The sequence below is a fragment of the Tinamus guttatus genome, unplaced genomic scaffold, assembly GCF_059628265.1.
Source record: "Tinamus guttatus ecotype Peru unplaced genomic scaffold, ASM5962826v1 Tinamus_guttatus_pri_ptg001087l, whole genome shotgun sequence".
In the NCBI taxonomy this organism is placed as follows: domain Eukaryota; kingdom Metazoa; phylum Chordata; class Aves; order Tinamiformes; family Tinamidae; genus Tinamus; species Tinamus guttatus.
In genome coordinates, this window is record NW_028289621.1 from 1419920 (window position 1) to 1440001 (window position 20082).

Below are 20082 nucleotides of genomic sequence, written 5' to 3' on the forward strand. Positions count from 1 at the left end.
TGCCTATAAATAAGTGTTGTAAAAGGAGAATTGTCACCGTTATAAGAAACACCTAGTAGTTTTCGTTTAGATCCTGCTTATAAAATTGAGAATTCAATTAGATTGCCTCATCATAAGCACAGGCAAACCCTTGCCATGCAATAATTAACGCATAAAATAAAGTCTCTCAGAAAAAAAGAACGAACACTGTGCAATCAAAACATGTTATTCAGCTTCTCTGCCTGCTACATGCTTGTGTTTCACTGTGTGCAGTTAGAAGATGGAAATCAAACCCTCATCTTACCTTGCCCTTTGGGGGAAGGCCCTTAACCAGCTTCCAGGACCTCACATCTTGCTGCAGCCCTGCTCGTGATCACGCAATGCAAACCTGGGCAGTGAAAGGTTTCTTCTGATAACTGCAACATCTTGACTGAAGAGGCTCTGCACTAGTTTGAGACTCACAGTCCACCTTAACCACCTCAGTTACAGTGAAACACTAGTGGGTATTTGGAGAGATGCTGTCGCATATGATGCTCAAAGGAATTGAACAGGATGTAGCTACAACACAAATACGTGTAGTTTCTCTTTGCTAAATCCCTACATACTTTCTCTTTTTCTCCCTTGCCTGCAGCCACCCTCCTCATAAAAGTCACTAACTTGGGCAAACATTTAATCTGTAGGTGTTTTATTCTGTGGCTAACTTCAGCGATGGCACAGAAATGAAGAACCATATCATCCAAAAACTCAACCCTTGGTGAAACTCAGCAATGGACCTCACTGCCCCAAAAGGCAGGAAGCAGAATAGAGAACTGGCAAACCCTGAGTGTACCCAAAAGCTCTCCTGACAACTGAACAACTGCTAACAAATGGGTGATTTGGCCTCAGAATTCACTCACAGCCTAACACATTTTCAGAGCTACGTATAACCCTTCCACCTCCACGGGTCTAGCCATTATAAAAGATGGGAAGAACATCTTCCCATCAATTTGTCTGCGGATTTTAATGTTTTCTGGAGTCAACAGCAACATTTTGGCAAAATAAAAAGGGGATTAAGTGGCCTCATATTGAGAAAGGGCTGCCCCTTCCTATCATCTTAAAAAGCCAGGAGGCCTCATCCTTTTCTTCTCCTTCCCCTCCAGTCAAAAAAATCTATCACCCTGACTAAGCTGAACTATCTTCGAAAATTATATCAGGGTTTTCAAGCTTGACCTCTCTGCTCCCCATCTTCAAAGAGAGGCTGCTGTAACACCACAATCCTGGGCCCTCCAATGCTCTGCAAACTCCCAGGAATTTTGGTGTTTGATGTAAGCACTTTCTCTTCTTTCCTCAATCAGCCAGAGGCAAAAAAGAAAATCTTGAGTAACACACAGCAAAGGAGAAAATTCAATCTATCCCAATGTGCGGAATACTCTTCCAGAAATCTCAAAATGAAAAATCAAGAGGTGAATACAGATCCATCATTGCTATTCGCAGGGTGTCTCCAGGGAGCTTCTGGCTCATTGCTGGGAAATGCAGTTTTCAGCCTCAAACCTAAGACAACGTTGTAAATCCACTTTCAAAATCTATAAAGGCTTCTGCCAGGGAGGTGGTCGATGGACATCAGAGCTACGTCCTGGGCCCTGGATGTCCCTGGAAATCTATGGCCCTGGACAGAGCCTATCCAAGAAACCATGAGGCAGCTGCAAGGAGATGTTATTCAGGCAGTGAGAAAAGGTTGGGCTCCCATGTTTATTTGCTCAGTATAGACATACTGACCGTATTTCACTCGAGTACTAGATTTTGTTCTTCCTCCAGCCCCAGCTAATAACCAGATGACAAACAAGGGCATTAAAACTACATGATTAGCTAAGCTTGTAAACCCTTAATAAGAGATCCTTTGGGCAGCGATGCAGAGCAGTGCTCAAAAGCATTACTCAAACTTTAGTGTTTTTTGCCTTCTTGCTACTACTCACTCCACTTCTCCAACCTTGATCCTATAGCAGGGGCTCACCAAAGTGAAATCCATGAATATAAACCACAATTTTGGCCCAGTCTCCAGCTTGGGTTTCATGTCACCTTTCTGCGTCCTGCCTTTTTCAATATGCCAAGGCCGTAGCCAGGAGAAGTCGATACGTCGCCAGTACCCGGGGAGCCGCAGGGCACGGAGCGGGGTCCCCGCGGAGCGACCCGGGAGACGCCGCGGCCGGACGGCACCGCTCCCGACAGCTCCGGGGCGGCGAGCCGGGCTTCGCCTTCTCCAGGAATGCAGGAACGATCCCGGCCAGCTGGAAAAGCAGGGACAGCAAAAACGGGAAAATAACGGCAAGGACTGAAGAGCTGGATTTCAACATTTAGCAAGTCAGGACGTTAAACCTATATCCCCAAGTGTTTGCATGGAGTGATGGTGACAACGTGCGGCCTTGCGGGATGCGTGCCTTCGCCTAGGGCACACGGAAGCTTTGAAATCCTGTTTTCCGAGACGGTGGGAAAAGGAGAAACGTTGCATAATCCCAACCAGCTCAACTAGCAATGGGAGAGCCCACCCCGAGCCTCACCGGTCACTGGCTCATTCGGAAGCAAGAAAATCTGATCTGCCCCCAGGTATCTCCTGCCCAGGACCAGCCACGCGGGTGCGTATCCATCTCCGGGCGGGATGGCAGCGCTTGCCATGGCACAGCTGGAAGAGCAAGGAGGAAAACCCCACCTTAAACCCCGCGACGCTTCCAAAATTAATCGGAAGCCCGGGATGAGATAAGCTTCCCAGCACACATTGACAGATTAAATCAGCACAAACGACACAACACCAGTTGAAGAAATAAAAAGAGAACTATCATAAAATCTACAGCCAGCAGCAGCCAGGGACGAGGTTTAAATCTCTGGTTAATGGCATCTATTACTTTCAGGGCTCACCACAGACTAAAACATTTCATTTCGACTCAGAAAAATACTATTTCTGAGGCTGAAAAGAGGACCTCATCCAGCATTCCCAGGGGCTGGTACTGTCAATAAACAGAGCAATAATTTTTCATTACTATCCTAGGCTCTAATCCATACTCCAATATTTAAAACATTAAAAAAAATACACACTTCTCTTTTGGGGTGTGTAAAGGGCACTTAATGTCAGTATGGCTTTTTTTTTTCTCTCTCTCTCTAGTGTTCACACCATGACTAGAAAGCATCTGCACTGAGAGATGGCAGCAATAACTCCAGAGCAATCACAGCTGCTTTGCAAGTAGTACAAGGTTATCCTTCCAAAAGGGATTTTATGTACAATGTTCACGCAGACTGTGAACTACCTCTAAAGTCATAAATAACTGGGTCGAAGCCTCCCACCCCAAGCCCAGTAGAAAGGCTTTCTATCACCTTTTAGCATATTTATGATTCGGTCTCATGAAGACAGCAATTTCTACTTGCAACATACACAATTTCATTCTGCTCTTCGAGAAAGTTACATCATTTTCTGCGCACTGTATCAGCACTACCAATTCCATGGGGTAACCCCACTTAACACCGATGGCCGTACTCAACACCTTCGCTTGGAATCTCTAAAATTTTATGAACAGAATGAATCAACCCAGCCTAAGAACGACCCTAAACGTTCTTCAATAACCACCGTACTTTCATTTTGAAGAAAATCAACTTTTAAGCATCTAAGGCTTCCACATCATTAAGACATCCAAAAGAAATACCCAACAGCTCCACCGGGGCACATATTTTATTTAAATTAGCGTTATACCTAAGAGCTCTAGCACAGATTTTCTTCTCAGGCAGTCCTTATTACTCTGTGACTGCTTTGCATCACCCCTAAATAACACTGTCACTAGCTAAATGAATAGAGCGTGCTATACTTATAGATGATTTACACAGAACTAGCACGGCTATCGGCAGGCATATTTCTGCCCTGAGCCTCTAGGCACTTTTCCTTTTGGCGTCAAAGGAATTACAAATTCAGGGCCAAACGGCACATAAAAAGCTAATTTCCATATGTGCACACTGCTGGAAAGGGGCCACTGGGTGCCCCACCTTAATCACCTAAATATCCCCTAAAAGCCACTGTTGCTACCTTTGGAATAGGCCATTATGGGCCCTGTTACGCTTTTGAGAGAAAAGGGAAAAACAGGAAATAAAATAATCGTTCAGTCCATTTTAATAACCACATAGCATGTGCTGGAGCGGTTGGGTTATAGTTAGAGTGACTTAAAGACTTCTTAATATTAGCAGACTTGTTGGGAAGCTTGAACAACAAGAGGTAGGTACTGAATGCCAGTCATGCCAGGAAGAGTTCCTGTCCTTCCCTCTCCCCTTGCCCTTTCACATGTCATTCTGAGGAAGCTCCAAGGATTTCTCCAACTATGTTTCAGAGAGCAACAACCAAAAGCTAAAACATATCTCGTGAAGGAAATACAACACTGAAATAAAGGCATTGTATGGGTAAATCTGAGCACTAGCAGAGGGTAAATCAAGGCTGCTGGAAGAGTGGCGGTACCAGAGAAAGCACTAAAATGAAGTGATGATCAGAGCCCGGTACCTGCAGCCTCCCATCTGCAGCATCCCTATCACTTCTTGGATGCGCCAGGTGATGGATCCCACTTGCCCATGGAGATTTTTGTTCAATGCAGCTTTCAAACTAACGTCTCAGGAAGCTCAGCTACCTTGTTCTGCTTGTGCTGCCCGCTTCAGACCTTGTTGCGCGTTTAAAGCAACACTAGAGAATTTTTCAGAAAACGGGTAATCTGGAAATATAGAATGAACCCCAAAAGCACAGTGACAAGGAAGGCAAAAACAACCAACCCCAGGGCTGGAGGAACTCCATTTCCATTGAGAAGATTCTTTCTAGGTCTTAAGCATCCCTCTACCTCTTTTGGTATTAAAATACCTTTAAAACGTATTCAAGTAGGCTGACATGAGATGTTTTGGTTCCATAAGAGGCACTGATGGGCAACAGTGGCTTGAAATCCATCTCTGTATAAGCAAGCACTTAATTTGCCCATATTCCTCTCCTGCTTGGCTGATAAAACTGCTGCCTGCTTTTAACCAGAAAAGAGGATGAGAGACATTAGCACTCTCTTATTACTTCTATTTATCCTTTTGCTGTTTACTCTGCAGGAATACATGTGCATATTAACACTACAATGTTACAGTAACCAACTAATAAGACTATGGAGACTATCATATTGCATGAGGCCTGCTAAAGTGGGCCCACCACAAGAACAAAACGCTCTTCTATGTGGCCTAGCGAGCCTCATTAGAAAAAGAAATATTATGCCTGTCATTACAGTGCTTTTTCCTGCTCCTGAGCAATTCAGCGAGCAGCTGATGGGTTTCTGACACCACAACGTACTCCTGTATGTCCAAATCGCTGGTTGGGAAAGAGCGTCTGCCCTGCGGGTGCCGCGTGGCGATGCCTCCGCGTGTCCATGCGTGACCCGCCATGGGACAAAGAGCACGGACACCTGTAACCTCCCTTCAGGTGGGGGACACTCTCTTGGGTCCCATTTTCACAGGACCAACAGGGACATCACACTTGGAGCTAGGCCAGTTTGCAGCACCACCAGGCAGAGCCTGAAAGCTGGGAGAACTTAGCAGACCATGAGCACCCCAAGGCTTGGAACCAAACGCGGGGACCTCTCCCTTCATCCTGCATTGCTAGAAGCATCTTGTGGAGAAACCTCCAAGGGAGAGAAACACAAGCTCCCATTCCAGGTCAGCTTGAGGAGCCCAGCAGATGAACCCAACCCTTGCTCAGGAACGAGGACGGCAGCAGCCTGCTGAGCCGAGCAAGGCAGCGCGAGGAGAGGGCAGCGCGGGCCAAGACAAACGCTGTGCAAGAAAACCATGTTGTAAAACCACCCGTTCCTCATGCTTTAAGGCATCCTGGCCCCCGCTGGGGCCGGGCTTTAGCACATTCACGACTCAGACATCCGCCATGCTGATCACTGCTGGCAGCGTATATTAGGGTTATTATATTCTCACCCTGCTTCTTATATTCTTCTCTAAGCATCTGCTATTTGCCACTGTTGGAGACTGGATACCGGGCTGTCAGGAATGGTTATGTCAAGAAAATCAATGGACTGTTCAGGAAAAAAAACTGTGAAAAAATGAAGGTGGCAAAAAAGGGAAAGGAGAAAATAATGCAGGGTCCTTGAGATGAGGACAGGGAGGGCCTAGGAATATCAAGTAGCAGGGTGAGCAATGAAGGCACCACGGAGAGAAGCACAAACCACAGAGAGCAGCTGGAGAAGGGAAGGGTTTACTCCGTATTCCTGCTGGAAGGGAAATCGCTCTGGAATGGAGCAATGGAAAAAGATGTTGGCTTGAGCTAAGAAAAGACCCAGATGCCAGCAGTGCCAGGTAGAATAAAAGGTGAGGAGGAGAGCACAAGTGCTGAGGATGACCACAAATGGGTACATCACACCAGCATCTGAAGTGGTCTAAGTAATATAGCCTAGACATAAGCCTTGACATAGATCAAAATCACCAAATATTTGCTAGAAGACTCTAGTGATAAGGAACGAAGAGAGTAAGGAAGCTGAGTGCCAACAGAAGCCCCTGAACTGATAAAAAGGATGGGGGGACCGAGGAGCGATCGTACTCCAAACCTGTCATTTATCTCTGTCATGGCTGATTTTATGAATGTCTCCACTGGGACAGAAATCTGTAAATCTTTCCTGGAAAACATCATCCCAGCACCGTCAGGAAGTGGAAGGCAGTGGAGATCTGTGTCTAACGGGAAGCCCAAGCATCCCTCTTGGATGACCCTGAAATGATTTGCAATCTGAAGCAGGTCGAAGAGAGGCAGCTGTGCGAATGCCGCAGAGCACGCATTGCCATATGGCTCAGTGACACTCCACGTTGGGCTGCAAGAACACCATTAGGCGAAATCACACGGAATACTCTTTAAAAATCCCTGATAATCAACACAATGTAATTTTAATGAGAAGCCATCATCAAATGGATATGCTTTTAACCGGGCCCACAGAGATGGCTGCTCAGCCCAGCTCCGCACTGGCATATGTGATAAATATTGGCAAACTCGGGGGACTCCACTGAACAACTCAGTCCTTTTCATCACCCAGGTCCTCCCAAGACCAGGTATTAACGCACAAAAATCCAAGTTTACTTGTCTAGGACCCAGAATTGCAGTGGTGAATGACTTGCCCCACTTAGAGGCGTGAACGGTTAGCTAGAAATCAGAGACTTAAAATACACATAGGAGTCATGGCAGATAACGAGAACAGGAGGCCCCAGGGTGGTGCTGAAGCTACAGGAGCTGGTGACACCCTTGGCTGTTTGAACGGGGCAATTTCAGCCCACGTTAGGAGGACGGTGGTGTTTCTGCACACCGTGTTAGTGAGATTAGCAAATCCTGTGCTCTGCGCTGCCCATACCGAATAATTATCAGAGAAACGCAAGCGATTTAATGGCCTGAAAATAGATTTTATGACAGGGGTTTAAGGGATGTAATCGCTTTAGCGACAAGAAGCCCAAACAATGACTTGACCGCTTGTGAAACGATTTCTATTAGCAGCAGGCTTAACTCAGGAGACAAAGGCACAACAAGATTCAACATATGGAGCAAGGAAATAAACTCAGGCTGGGTTTTTTGTCTCTTTCTCCCCTCCCCTTTTACTTAAGCACCAAACCCAACTGTCCTCAGGACACGTTTGAGTCCCAGGTATCTGCAGGATTTAAACAGGGCTGGCTCTGAAAGGCAGGGAGGAATTCCTGGCTGAAATCCCCCACCCTGGGCTATCTGGTGGCCAAACGACACGATCGTAGCAATCGTCCAGGTCTTACGGAAATGCCAGACAGTATTTGCACCTCCATGACACACTGTTCAGACCTGTGTGCTTACATTACCTTTCATATTTGCACACGACTTGAGAAAATACACACAATTAAAAAATTAAAAGGGTGATTTATATAAGGCAGGAACCCTTTTTGATACAGATGTATTTGCATGCACTCCAGCATTCAACTGTGATTTTTACTGTCATAAGCCAAGCACATAATACTAGGTGCCACAAAATCTAAAAATGCAGGCGTCTGCAAATAAGACCGATATTAAAATTAATTCATAGCTGTAGAGCTTCAGTGCTCCAGGAGACCGACAATAGCGCCCTTTAGAGTCAGTAAACTATAGTTTTTCAGATAATGTCCACAATAAGTGTTTGCAACCTACTATACACATTAAACTGTGGATAATTAATATGCTTTTGAATTTTTTTTTCCTGCAAGAAATAGCTATTAAAATAATCATATATTTCTGCCTAGAGCTTCCTGCACATTAAATACCCTGCAGGAGATGACAGGTAGGCAGCTGTGGTCCAACACTACAGATCTCGGCATGATAAGAAGCACTCCTGAAATCTACAGTTTGGTGAAATAAGCCTAATGGGCAACCCCCAAACCTATAATAGGTGACAGGCATCATAGTACAGGTTTTCCTGTACTGAATAATAACTTCCTTCATATGACCGAGGAGGTGGGATTTGATGGATGAGGATGGATGATGAGGACTTGCTTTGGAGGACTCATCTCACCTGGCGCTGCAGCCACTTCCATCGGAGCCACTCTCCATCCCTGGGCATTTCCAGGCTGCAATTCATCTTATCGCGCTGCAGACTTCTAAAACAAGCAGGGCAAGTTACTCCCTCCACATGCTTTTTATCTCAGCTATGACAAAAGTCCAAACAACTGGCTCAGGTATAAATATTTGCAGGGTTAGTCTGATCCCTGCCTGTCTTTCAGTGCCACGTAGCTGCACCCAGGAAGACCAGGGAGGTCCTCCCTAATGTCACCGTGGAGGAAACCAGCAGTTGGGGCAGGTGGTGGGACACCAGCTCTGCCACTGCTTGAGCTGGAAGCAAAATTCATTATTAGCTACCTAGCACCTGTGGTTAAAGACAAGACCAAAAACTGGGCTTCAAGGAGCACGAGTGTCAGAGCCCCACAGTATCTCCTGTTCCCCAGGAGATTGCAGCAGTGATAGAAATGTTTCCTCCCCAGCTGGAGAGGAACAAGTTGCTGCAGGAGCTTCTCTGCAGCCTCAGCATGGATGACACTGGGACTCATTGCACCACGTCCATTCCTACATAGATCCCAAACGAGCTACAGCTGCCAGTTCCGGCTGCTCGCTTACCTAGCGTGAGGACCTGAGGAATTCATGTAATATTTACAGCAAGCAGAAAGTATTCCAGGGATGGGCGAGGTGATGCCACTGGTCTAAGGCTTGTTGACTTGCAACGGGGGAGCCGGCGGCGGCGGCAGAAACCGTTCGTATTCCCGTCGCATGCGTCGCGCTCCGCGTCGCCGGAGCAAAGGTAGCGACACACTTGGACACGTGCCACCACCACTCGGGAGGAAAATTACGGCCTCTTGAACGTTTTATGATCTCCAGTTATTGCAGGATTTGCACAGGGCTGATGGCGCAAATTAATCTGATTTTCTAAAATTACAGCGTTTAATTAGGATTAGTAATAAAAACGATAGCATTCAAAAGAAAAGTAATGTGACAGCATCTGCACTGAAACAGGGGAAAATCGGTCGGGATTTAACGATTTTTTTTAACACTAAGAATGACTAACAGCCAAAGAAAATAACCTTCCACAACAATGAAGGCTGGAGAGCAGCTGCTTCACATCTTCGGAGGGGAAGATAATTCAGTGCTCTTGTCCTTCGAAATATTTTTACTTCAGTGTGGTGGTGTAAGCCCTCTTTCCAGCACAGGTCCCTTCCTATGCATTTTCTAAGCGATTAAATCCTGGCACTCCATTTTGACTTTTATTGCTTTTCAGACGGTGAGAGCCATATAATGATTCATCATTAAAGTAATCTTTAAGCAGCTTTGTTCCTATTTGCTGCTATATATATTAAAGAGAAACTGCTCGCTGAATTCACCTCCAAAGTCAGACTCAATTTTTTACCTACCAGGAACGGTATCTCCAGACATCATCCAAATGCAGCAAGGTGAGAAAACCTTTTGCGTAATATAAATATCCGCATTCACTTTGAGGAGGCTGGTGCTACCACCTACCGTGAGTGCATTTGATAAGTGGTACAAAGCCAGGCAGATTTCAATTGCAGAAGCAGAATCTCTTACAGATCCTCCGGTCACTACCAAAAAGGCTCATTTCCATCTCTGACGCAACACATTCTGGACCACAGGCTTTGATTACCTGTAGCTGGTTTACAAGCAGCATCTAAAACACTAAATTCAACAGTCACTGAAAGACTGCAGGCACCTAATTACTGCTTTTCGTTTATTTTGCCTCGGAATCCATGGAAATCATTCCCTAGTACATGGTTCCTTATGATTCAGTTAATTCCCTTTGCATTTGTCGGCTCAGGGCGCAACTCGTGACTCGTGTGTAGCGTCAACAGAGCAAGGCTCTGTGCATGAGACCTGCTGCATAAAACCAGCCCCGGGGGTAAGGAAGGGGAAAATCCCATAGGGACAGCAGCCTGGGAAGGGGCAAATCCCATAGGGACACCAGCCCTGCCATGGCCAGGTGGAGCCAGGAGAACATCAAGCTCAACCTCATCTTGCAACGGAGCGAGGTCTCCTCTGGAGGGACAGCAGCAGCCCTGGCCATGCCACAGGACACCCCGCTCTTCCTCTCAACACTTGCACTTTGGAGACCCTCATGCTGAGGAAGACGTTGGTATCGTCATCGTGATAGTCAGGATTTATTATTTTTAACATTGCCACTGCTAATTTTAGCCAACTTCCACAGAGCCTGAGCTTAATAAAACCTGTATTAGCGACCAAAAGGGCTGTTCAGCAACAAGGAGCAGTTCATGGGGCTGTTTCTGCTGCCTGAGCACTGGAAGGGCAGCTCCGGGGGCACTTCACCCCATTTGCCCCTTCACTCCACATTACAGGTAAACGCACATCTACATTTCGCTGCTTTAGAAAAGGGACCTTTTGGAAAACACACTTGCCAGAATAGGGTCATAAAAATAACCAAAATACCTGGCAGCAGACTAGAACCAAATCCACCTCCAATTTTGAAAGCCACTTAGAGAGAAACATTTTGCTTGAATTGAGCCAGTTCTAATCACCACTCTGCCTCTCTGCAATTAGCAGCAAATGGAACGACTACCCTATAATTTTCCCGGCACTCCCGGCACCCCCTCGCCCGGGTAATCTGGTTACCTGCTGCTCCCCGCAAACGGGCGGCTCTTCCCTCCCGGCCTTGGGCCGAGCTGCTGCTGCGGTCCCCGGGCTGCCCCCCGCGATGGCACGAGGGACACCAGGGTGTGCGGAAGCAACGGGGCGGCCGGCAGCAAGCGGGGAGCGACGCTCCAGGGGTTGAAGACTGGAGCGGTTGGAGACGGGGATGCTGGAGAACTTCCCCTTCCAGCTCAACCTTTGAGCAAGGATGCTCTGAGCGGCGAGCGAGGGCTCATGCCAGCCCCGAAATGCACATACAGCCGGTGAGAGAAGGAGCAGCACCAGCCCCTAGTGATTTTTGTCAGGGGCTTCCCCAAAAGGCACCTTTCTGAGCAAGCCTGCAGGACCGGGATGCATCTGGCAGTGTCCATCTCCCGGCATCGCTGCAAGGAAACCCGGCAGGGAAGCAGGGAGCAGGGATGAGCAAAGCTCCCCTGCGCGGAGCCGGGAGTGCCGAAGCCCTGGGCAGACACATACGCAGCCAGCTGCCACCGCTGCCTCTGCTTCCAAGGATCAGCACTCCAGACCTTCCAATTCCCTCCTCCTCGGGGAGCACCGTGCCTTCCCCTGGGCTCAGCACAACGTCGCTCCTTGGGGCAGCGCCGCGTCCCTGCCCGCGGCGCAGGAGCACCTGTAGAGCGCGCGGGGTCCCCGCGGCCGGCACCGCGCGCCCAAACCCGCCAAGGGCCGCGCGGGGAGGCGGCCAAGGCGCCTTCCACGGAGCCCAAACCAACTTTGCTCCCATTGCACACAAACAACTTCAGGGGCAGCAAGGGGAGGTCTGGCTGGGACAACCCTTGCCCACTCCTGCCCGTGCACCGACACTCCTCTGCCTGCCGTGAGGCTGCAAATCCGACTCTCTCTCTCCACCAAAATATTCTTTTAAAATACTCTATTGCCCCCACCTAGGCTGGGGGCAGATGCACCTCCCCGCCGTGCAGCACCTACCTGGGGCTGGCCGGTCACCGCGATCCCGCCGGGACAGCGGCGCTCGCCCCGCTGGAGCGGCCGGGCGCGCGGGGAGGCATCGGGGCGCGCGGGGTCCCGACGCGCGGCGGCAGCCGCTGGGTCACTGCACACATGCAGCTCTGCAGATTAGTCCCCGGCGGAGCGCGCGGCGCGCACGCAGATGCTCTTAACCCTCTGCAGGCCTGAGGCTCTGCCTCCGCGGGGCTGGGGGCGGCGGGCAGCCCCCCGAGGGCTGCGCCGGGGTCGGGAGCATCCTCTACGGCGCTCACTCCGGCGGCATCCCCGCGGGCGCCGGGCGGGCGATGGGGCGGCGGGCGCGAGCCCGGGCGCCGCTGCCGCGCGCAGCCTGCGAATGTGACTGGGAAGCATGGCTGCGGAGCGGGCTGCGGGGCGGCGGGCGCAGGGAGGGCGCCGGGCACCCGCGCCGCTCTTAAAGGCGCATCGCTGCGTGCGCCACGCGCCACGGCCACGCGCGAGCCCGCGGCAGCCCCGACGCGGACCCCGGAGGCTGCGTCCCAAATGCAACATCCCCTTGCAGCAGGGAAATAGGAGCTCAATGCCATGCGGGCCACTGCTGTGAGGAGTTGGGCAGTGCTCGGGCAGCCGCCTCCATCCTGCGCCGGGCTGTGGCGAAACGGGAGCTGCCGCTTCCCTTCTCATCCTGCTGCCTCTTTACTCCTTGGGTTGCCCCCGGCCATTCCAGCCCCCGGGTTGCCCCATCCTACCCGCACTGTCCCACAGCTCCTGCTGAACAAGCACAGCAGCACCTCCCGCCCAACGAGCATCCCCAGCCCAAGATCTGAAGCAACTTGGAGGTCTCCAAACCCCCACTTTTCCCCCCTGTGGCTGCATCACCCTGTGCAAGGTGCTTTTCCGAGCAGGATGAGGTGTTCAAAACCCCAGACTTCACTAAGCTGCTTTTGTCACACGGGGTCCAATCTGCACCTTTGAGCCCCTAAGCCCATTGGAGACACCAGAACTACCCAAACTGGCGCCTCCCTCCCTTGTATGGGGGGAGCCAGCAGCACCAAGAGCATTTTGGCCTTGGCACTCAGGCCAACACGAGCAGAAGAACTAAGTTCAATGCAGTTTAACCCCTTGTTTTTCAGAAAAACAGACATCAAGAAAAGCCACAGAGCTCCCCAGTTGGCACAGACTCGGGACAAGGCACCCCACGATGCCAGCCCAACACACACCGCTTACCTGCAAGGGCTGCTAAAACACAATTGTTCAACACAAAAACCGCTGCTTTCGGGCCAACAAGCAAGAGCACCACGGGCCACGGGCGCACACAGCTCCTTACCAAGCGCCGTGTGTCTCCAAGCCCCTCAGCCACGGGAGCTGCCCGGCGAAGCAGCGATTCACACAGTGCTTTGGGTTTGGAGCTGCCCGGCGAAGCAGCAATTCACACGCCGGTGCTTTGGGTTTCCCGCTGCTCCCAGGAGGATCAAGTTGGTTTTAGAGAGCGTTAGCAGAGCGTTTCTGCGGCCCACGGCTTCCCCAAGGTGCCTGCTCGGCTCGCGGACGCGGCACGGTGACCGCCGGCACGAGCGCCCGTCCCAAACGCAGCCTGTTGAGCGGGGACACTCCACCACGAACACGTTTTACTGTTTTCATAAAGCCCAGGACATGAACGCTCAATCAAAATCAAGTTTGGGGAATGCTCTGCCTAGAGACTTCACAAGAGCAGACACTGATTGGAGTTATTCCATTAAATAAGGCCACCGAGTTCCCATCTGCACAGGAGCAGAATGGTGCCACAGGGACCTGCACACAGCACATTATCCCTCTGCTTCAGGGCAATAAAAACTTCCCTTTTACTTTCTTTTATTTGAGTATAAGGGAGATATCCCGCCATGAAGTGTCATACTATAGAAAAGCGACTCATTCCAGATGTTAACCAACAAATGTGAGACCAGAAGTTTTACATCGTAATTGTACTAAACCCTATTTTTCACCCAAAGATATATTCCAATCAGAGAGCCCTTCACAGAAGGAAAAAAGGCACACAACAACCCTTCTCAGGGCTTTAGACACAGATATAAATGTAAGCCTAAAGAAGCCCCATCATCATTACAGTGATATTTAAAAACAAACCTTAAAAATCAGAAAACATAGCAACGCTGGTCAAAAGTTCTAGAAATTCATTCTTAACTACACTCCTAAGTGATATCCCTAGTGGTCCTAATGACTGGGAAGATTTTTGGAGCTCAAACCACTCCAGAGGGGAAGTGTCCATGCTGAGGGACATCCCTATGGTGCCAACCAGCAAGCCAAAAATGTAGGTGCCCTTTGCTCAGAAATGCTGGAACAGGAGCTCTAATTTCCCTGATGTTGCAGACTGCCCAACCTGCAGACCTGCCCAGACTGCCCCTATTCGTGGCATTCAACATTTGGCCTGCTTTTATAATTAGCAGACATGAATTATGCACGCTGGGAGGGCACGGATGAAGGTTGATCCTTCTTTTAGGAAGCAGTTGGCCCATTTTTTTTTTTTAGGGAATGTGCTGTTCCCAAGCTGTGCGTGACCATAAGGGTTGTTTAACAGATTTGCACTTACAAGTAATCAAACCATATAGCTATTGTCAGCACGTCCATGAGAGGAAGCAGAGCAAAATCCCGACGGAAGGGAGGAAACAGCTCCTGGGTTGACAACCAGCGTCCGGGCGGTTGTTTCAGGCCATGGGCGGGTGACAGCGGGTGCTGCGGTTGTTCCCTTGTGCTTCATGCCTGGACGGGACTGCTCAGGACAGTCAGGCTTCTCTGAGAAACCCACAGATGTGCCCAGAAATGGCACCGAGCAAGATGTGCCCTCCTCAAAGCTCCACGGAGGAGACTGGGATGCTCAAAGCCTGGGATGTCACTGCAGGGACCTCAGCCACTTCGCCCAGGCCCGGCCTCCTACCAGAGCGGTTCCCAGGTGCCCAGGTCACTCCTCACCTTTTCTTGGAGATCCCTGGTTGTGACCAGCCAGCAACAGCCATCTCCAGTCTGGAAGCACTGCCTCGGAAGCAAGGAGACCCTGGATGGAGCAAGCAGAGGGCTCAGGTGCGAGGCTGCAGGGATGGCACGGAGCAAAGCGGCTGGGGAACGGCCTGGAGCTTCACAGAGAGGTTTTGGGACCCCCGCTCTCAGCAACGGGAGCAACAAGAGAGCGGTAACGTCCTGAGCACCTGCACAGTCATCTCCACTGAGGAAACCTCAGAGCTTCGAGAAAGGCACTCGGGAAAAGCATCCAACACTCTTATAACCTCATAAACGCCCTTTCTGACACCTATTTTGGAAGACTTATGACCGGAACTTTTGCAAACAGGTAAAACTGTTGATGTGTCTTTAAAACCTCAGGGAAGCCTAGCGTTTTTTTACGTCATGTTTGAAAAATACCCTTTTGTATTTGGAAATTAGAAACTTGCAGCTCTCACCCGCGACTAAGACACAGACGTATTTGCGCTGTGAGAAGGGTTTGCAGAATTCAATGAATACGCTGACTCCGAGTCAAAAGAGCATGTTTGGACAACCTGGGGATTAGAAATTCCCCTCAGCTGTTTTTAAACCAGCTTGCTGGTTTAACCTTCATTCCCTTTGCACTTGCTAAAAACCACTCTCAATTTCTGTGAAATTTTTAAATGCATTTGAAAAATGCAACATTAAAGTCAGCCCGCATCAAAGAGGCACCAGGAAAATAACTCACTGTACAGACACAGCCTTTGGGGCTGGCTCCTACACAGGGTGTCTATGAGTACAAATTAACTTACCCTCAAATTGAGTTCTTGAAGAAAAATGATCATCATCCCACAAGCAGGACACGGGAGAAGACGAGAAGTTCAGAATGGCTCAGTGAGAAAAGAAAGGAAACAACTGCTAATAAAAAAGTGGAAAGAAATGGGAAATGTGGTAATGTGATAATGCGTGGCAAGACTCAAGAGCTGAGAATTGGAAGGCAAATTCCAATTAAAATGAGGCACTGCAAGAAGGACTGAACCCTGGCACAAAGTCCAGCCACAGGCCCCGGAGCCTCCATCGCTTGGCACAGGCCAACCACAAGCAGAAGTTTTGGGGAAGTTAAGCACAGATCGGAGCTTTGCTGCCGGGATAACTAGGTTAAATCGAGCTGCGGTATAAAGGAGTGAGACTAAATTATCTAAACTTCCTTTCTGGCCATATGTGCTGCGAATGGCTGATAAGCAGTGGGAAGAACACGCTGCTTTTAGATCTCCCGACTTCGCTGCTCCAGAGCCCGCGTCTCTCCCGCTGCGCGAGCGGGGAAGCGGCTCCTGCGGCCAGCGGGAAGCGGGAAGCACACGGAGCCTCCAACACCGGCACCTCCAATCGCTCCGTGCTGAAAAAGGGGCAACGGACACGGTCCCCCAAAGGGACATCCTGGTGGCGGGGCAGGCACAGGGGCCACAGCCCCCACTCCTGCCCACAGCCCCTGCCGGGAGGCCCCAAGCGCTTCCCAACCTCCAGGATTACATTTTCCTACCAAAATTTCTCCTTTGACCAAAAATCTCATAAAACTTCATGTCCAAGCCTCATTTTTTATTCACACATAGTTTGTGTGTCTACGGTTTTGGAAGCAAATCTGGAGGAATTCCAGTGCCCACACCCGTTGCAAAAGTTTTCCTAAATAAACCTGTTTTCCCTCCGAGCCCCCATGCTCAGCAGCACAGAAAGAGCCCGGCCAGGGCCACAACTGCCCCCATTCCCTCCCCAGCTCCCATTCCCCATCCCTCCCTGCTGCATCCTGCCTCTCCCGGCCACTCCATGCCTCCCTCGGCCAAAAAGGGAGGAAGAAACAGGCACGGCAAGAGGAGGAAGGCTTTGCAAAGACCAGCAGACACTTATTTGCCCGTTTGCACCTCCATTTGCCCCATCATGTTGCCCTTGCTGCTGTTCAGCCCCCCGGGCATCCTGCTGCAGCAGGACCAATTGCTCAGCCTCAACCTGCTAATGCAAGAGGTCCAAAAAGCCTTATCCGAACATGAAGCAAGGGGAAAATGACTAAGGAGCTTTGGGAGGTTGGGCGAAACCAGTCATTAATTTTACAAAGCAGTGATCTAAAACATACACACACATTCTCCTTTTACATAGGGACCAGGTTTCTTTCTTGCTGCTTTAAAAATGTCATGCTAGCTCCACCTAGCACACCGAGTGCTCCTACTAGCACCGTGAATCATTCGGGATTAAGGACGGTCATTTTTGTTCAGTTTGATCAACCGGTTATTTTTTGCAATTCAGACTAATGCTTCCATTTAATTCCTTTCAAACTCCCACGGGAAAAACGTGCCCTTCAGCTAATCTCCTCCTCAGGGTACATTTAGAAAGCATAGAAAGATTGTGCACATAAAAGTGTTGTATTCACCCCCGGTTACATATCATGGACGTTTTAAAAGTCCATTAGAGCCCTCCAGACTGGTCGGGATAGCAGAACCCAGGCGGATATTTAATACAAGTGCAATTTTAAAGGTCAGTGCTGAAACCCAGCTGACTGATCCGAAATTGCCTGGACAACAGGAGCGCTCAGAGCAGGGTCCCTCCTTGCAAACGCTGCCTAACGACCCGTGCCTTGCAAGCTCCCATCCAGATCGATATTAGCCCACAGAAGTTTCTTCTCTGCAGCTAAGCAGCCCAGCCGCTAAAATCAGATTCCTAGCACGCTATTTCCACAGCAAAAGCAGGCAGACATAATGCTACGGACTGCAAAGTTTCTTGCAATTGCCAATTTCTCTTTTTAAGCTGAGATAAACCCGATTGATGAGCAGCGTTTTGGACAGCAGGCAAAAGGAGGAGGATTTTGGAGAAAAATGGGAAGGAGGTGTGCCATTCCCTTACCCACAGCGAGCAGGAGGGCCTGGACACCTCCCCTCGGAGCAGGGCTCTCCGGGGCTGGCACTGCTGGAGATGCCTTTGAAGCACTGGTTTGGTGAGCAAGGAAGCACCACGGAGCACCGGGCCGGTGCCACCGGCTCCGTGGGTCCCTCACAGAGGGAAGGGATTCCTCCGAGCATCCAAATGCGAGGGAGCAAGGGAGAAATCACCCAGGGATTATTTTCCCATGTGTTTGTCACGATATTTGCAGCGGAAACGTCACTGTCACTCAAAGGGCCGCTCTTCCCGGGCAGACCATGACGTCCGTGACGCGCTCGGGGAGAAGCCAAAGCGGAACAGGCCCCTGGAGCAGGGAAAACGTGAGGGCACCTCTGAGGACAGTGTCACTTGCAGCCCCCTTTCGCAGCAGCCGCACTCACAGTGCAGCCCTGCTCCGTACTGGGCTCCAGCACTTCTGCTTCAAGGCTAAATTGCAAATATAGGGACACACAGCGACATGTTCCCAAGCCCAAAAGCACAGGGAATACGGTGGCTGTGAGCTGCTTGGATTTGGGGGAAACAGGGGCAAAAGCAGATGACTTTGTAGCCGTCTGCAATTCCAATAGCCAGGAGAGGCAGAGCAACACACACAGGGAAGAGCAAGGGGAGGCATCAGGTATCCATGGGACAAATCCACGGCACGGCGTGTCGCACCCTTTTTGCTCACCAAACAAATGCCCTCTCTAATCACTGTCTTCAGAGCAAGTTTTGAGACTCTGCTTGTTTTGCATAAAATGACACATAAAAACAAAGCAGAGAGTTCTCTGGAAAACCTCTCTGCTGCTTCTCGTATTAGGAGTTGACGCAGGCCTTCCACTGAAACCCTCCTGCAAAGAAACTGCAGCTTCTGGGGAGGGACTAAACAGGAAAAATAACCTTTTTAGGCACAAAATTCAGAGAGCAGCACTAGAGAAGGGCGTTGTGGAAAGGCCACCCCAGCCAGCCCTGCCAATGGCTTTGCCAGTTGCCCGGCCCCAACTCCGGTACCACGTAACTGGTTGCACAGTTTTACACGTGCTATTTTATGCACCCAAATTTCCACATAGCACTTTCTAGAGGCTGATGGAAACCCTGGAATTGACTCCTCCGATCTCCTACAGCGCCTGCTTTGAGCTGCGGTGGTTCAGCCAGCCCCTTATCCAACCCCATGGACCAAAATCGACTGCTGAATGAAGCAAAGTAAAATGCATTTAATAAATGCGTGGATGGAAGAAAGATCAGCTGTCCATGAAAAGCGTATAGATCTTGTTTTAAAATAAGATCAATAAATCAAGTCTAAACTGGTAGGTTTCCTGAAACTCACAATGATGCATCTAATGCACAATTTAGAGCATTTACAGTTTTTGGAGCTGCGTTTTTGCCTAGATCCATTCCTTCTGCTAAGGCTTGCTATTGTTGTGAAGATCCCAGCACACCTTAGCAGTAAATAAAAATACTAGAAAATCACCATACAGGGCGCTGGCCCACACAGCTTTACCATAACAAAAGTTTCTGCATTGTTCTTCATTAGTTGTAGCAAAAGAGAAGTACTTTCTGCTCACCTTTGGCTTTTATCCTTGCAAGCCAGGCAGGCTGGCTTTTTTTCCTACTTTAGGGAGTGTTTTATCGTCCAGCCAAACAATATTTAAGACACTGAAAATAAAACTAGAGGATGCTACCAACACTGGAATTTCAGCTTTCTATCTGTCCAGGGCTGTTTTGAAATGAGTCTCAGCCTGGCAGGGTAGACACTATGCCCAGAAGACAGTTGTTTTTCCCAGGGTGAGGAGGTGCTGGTAATCCAGGTGCTCTGGCCTTGCGATTCTCCCAAACACATGAAATTTGACTGCAAAACTTGTCCAACATCTTAAACGATGGCTATTTTCAAAATTATTCCCTATAAGAGATATATCAAGATGGATCAGCAAAATTAACAATCTGAAGGAACCAGGGCTGGCGCTAAACTTAATAGAAACTCCAAGAAAGCTGCACTTAAAAGTAGCACCACTATTGTGAAAGCAAATCTTCTCCACCAAGACGTTGCAACCTATTGCAAGGCACGTGTAGACACCTGCACTTGCAGTGATCCAGTCTAATATCTGCATTTTTCTCAGACACACCCCTAGGATAGT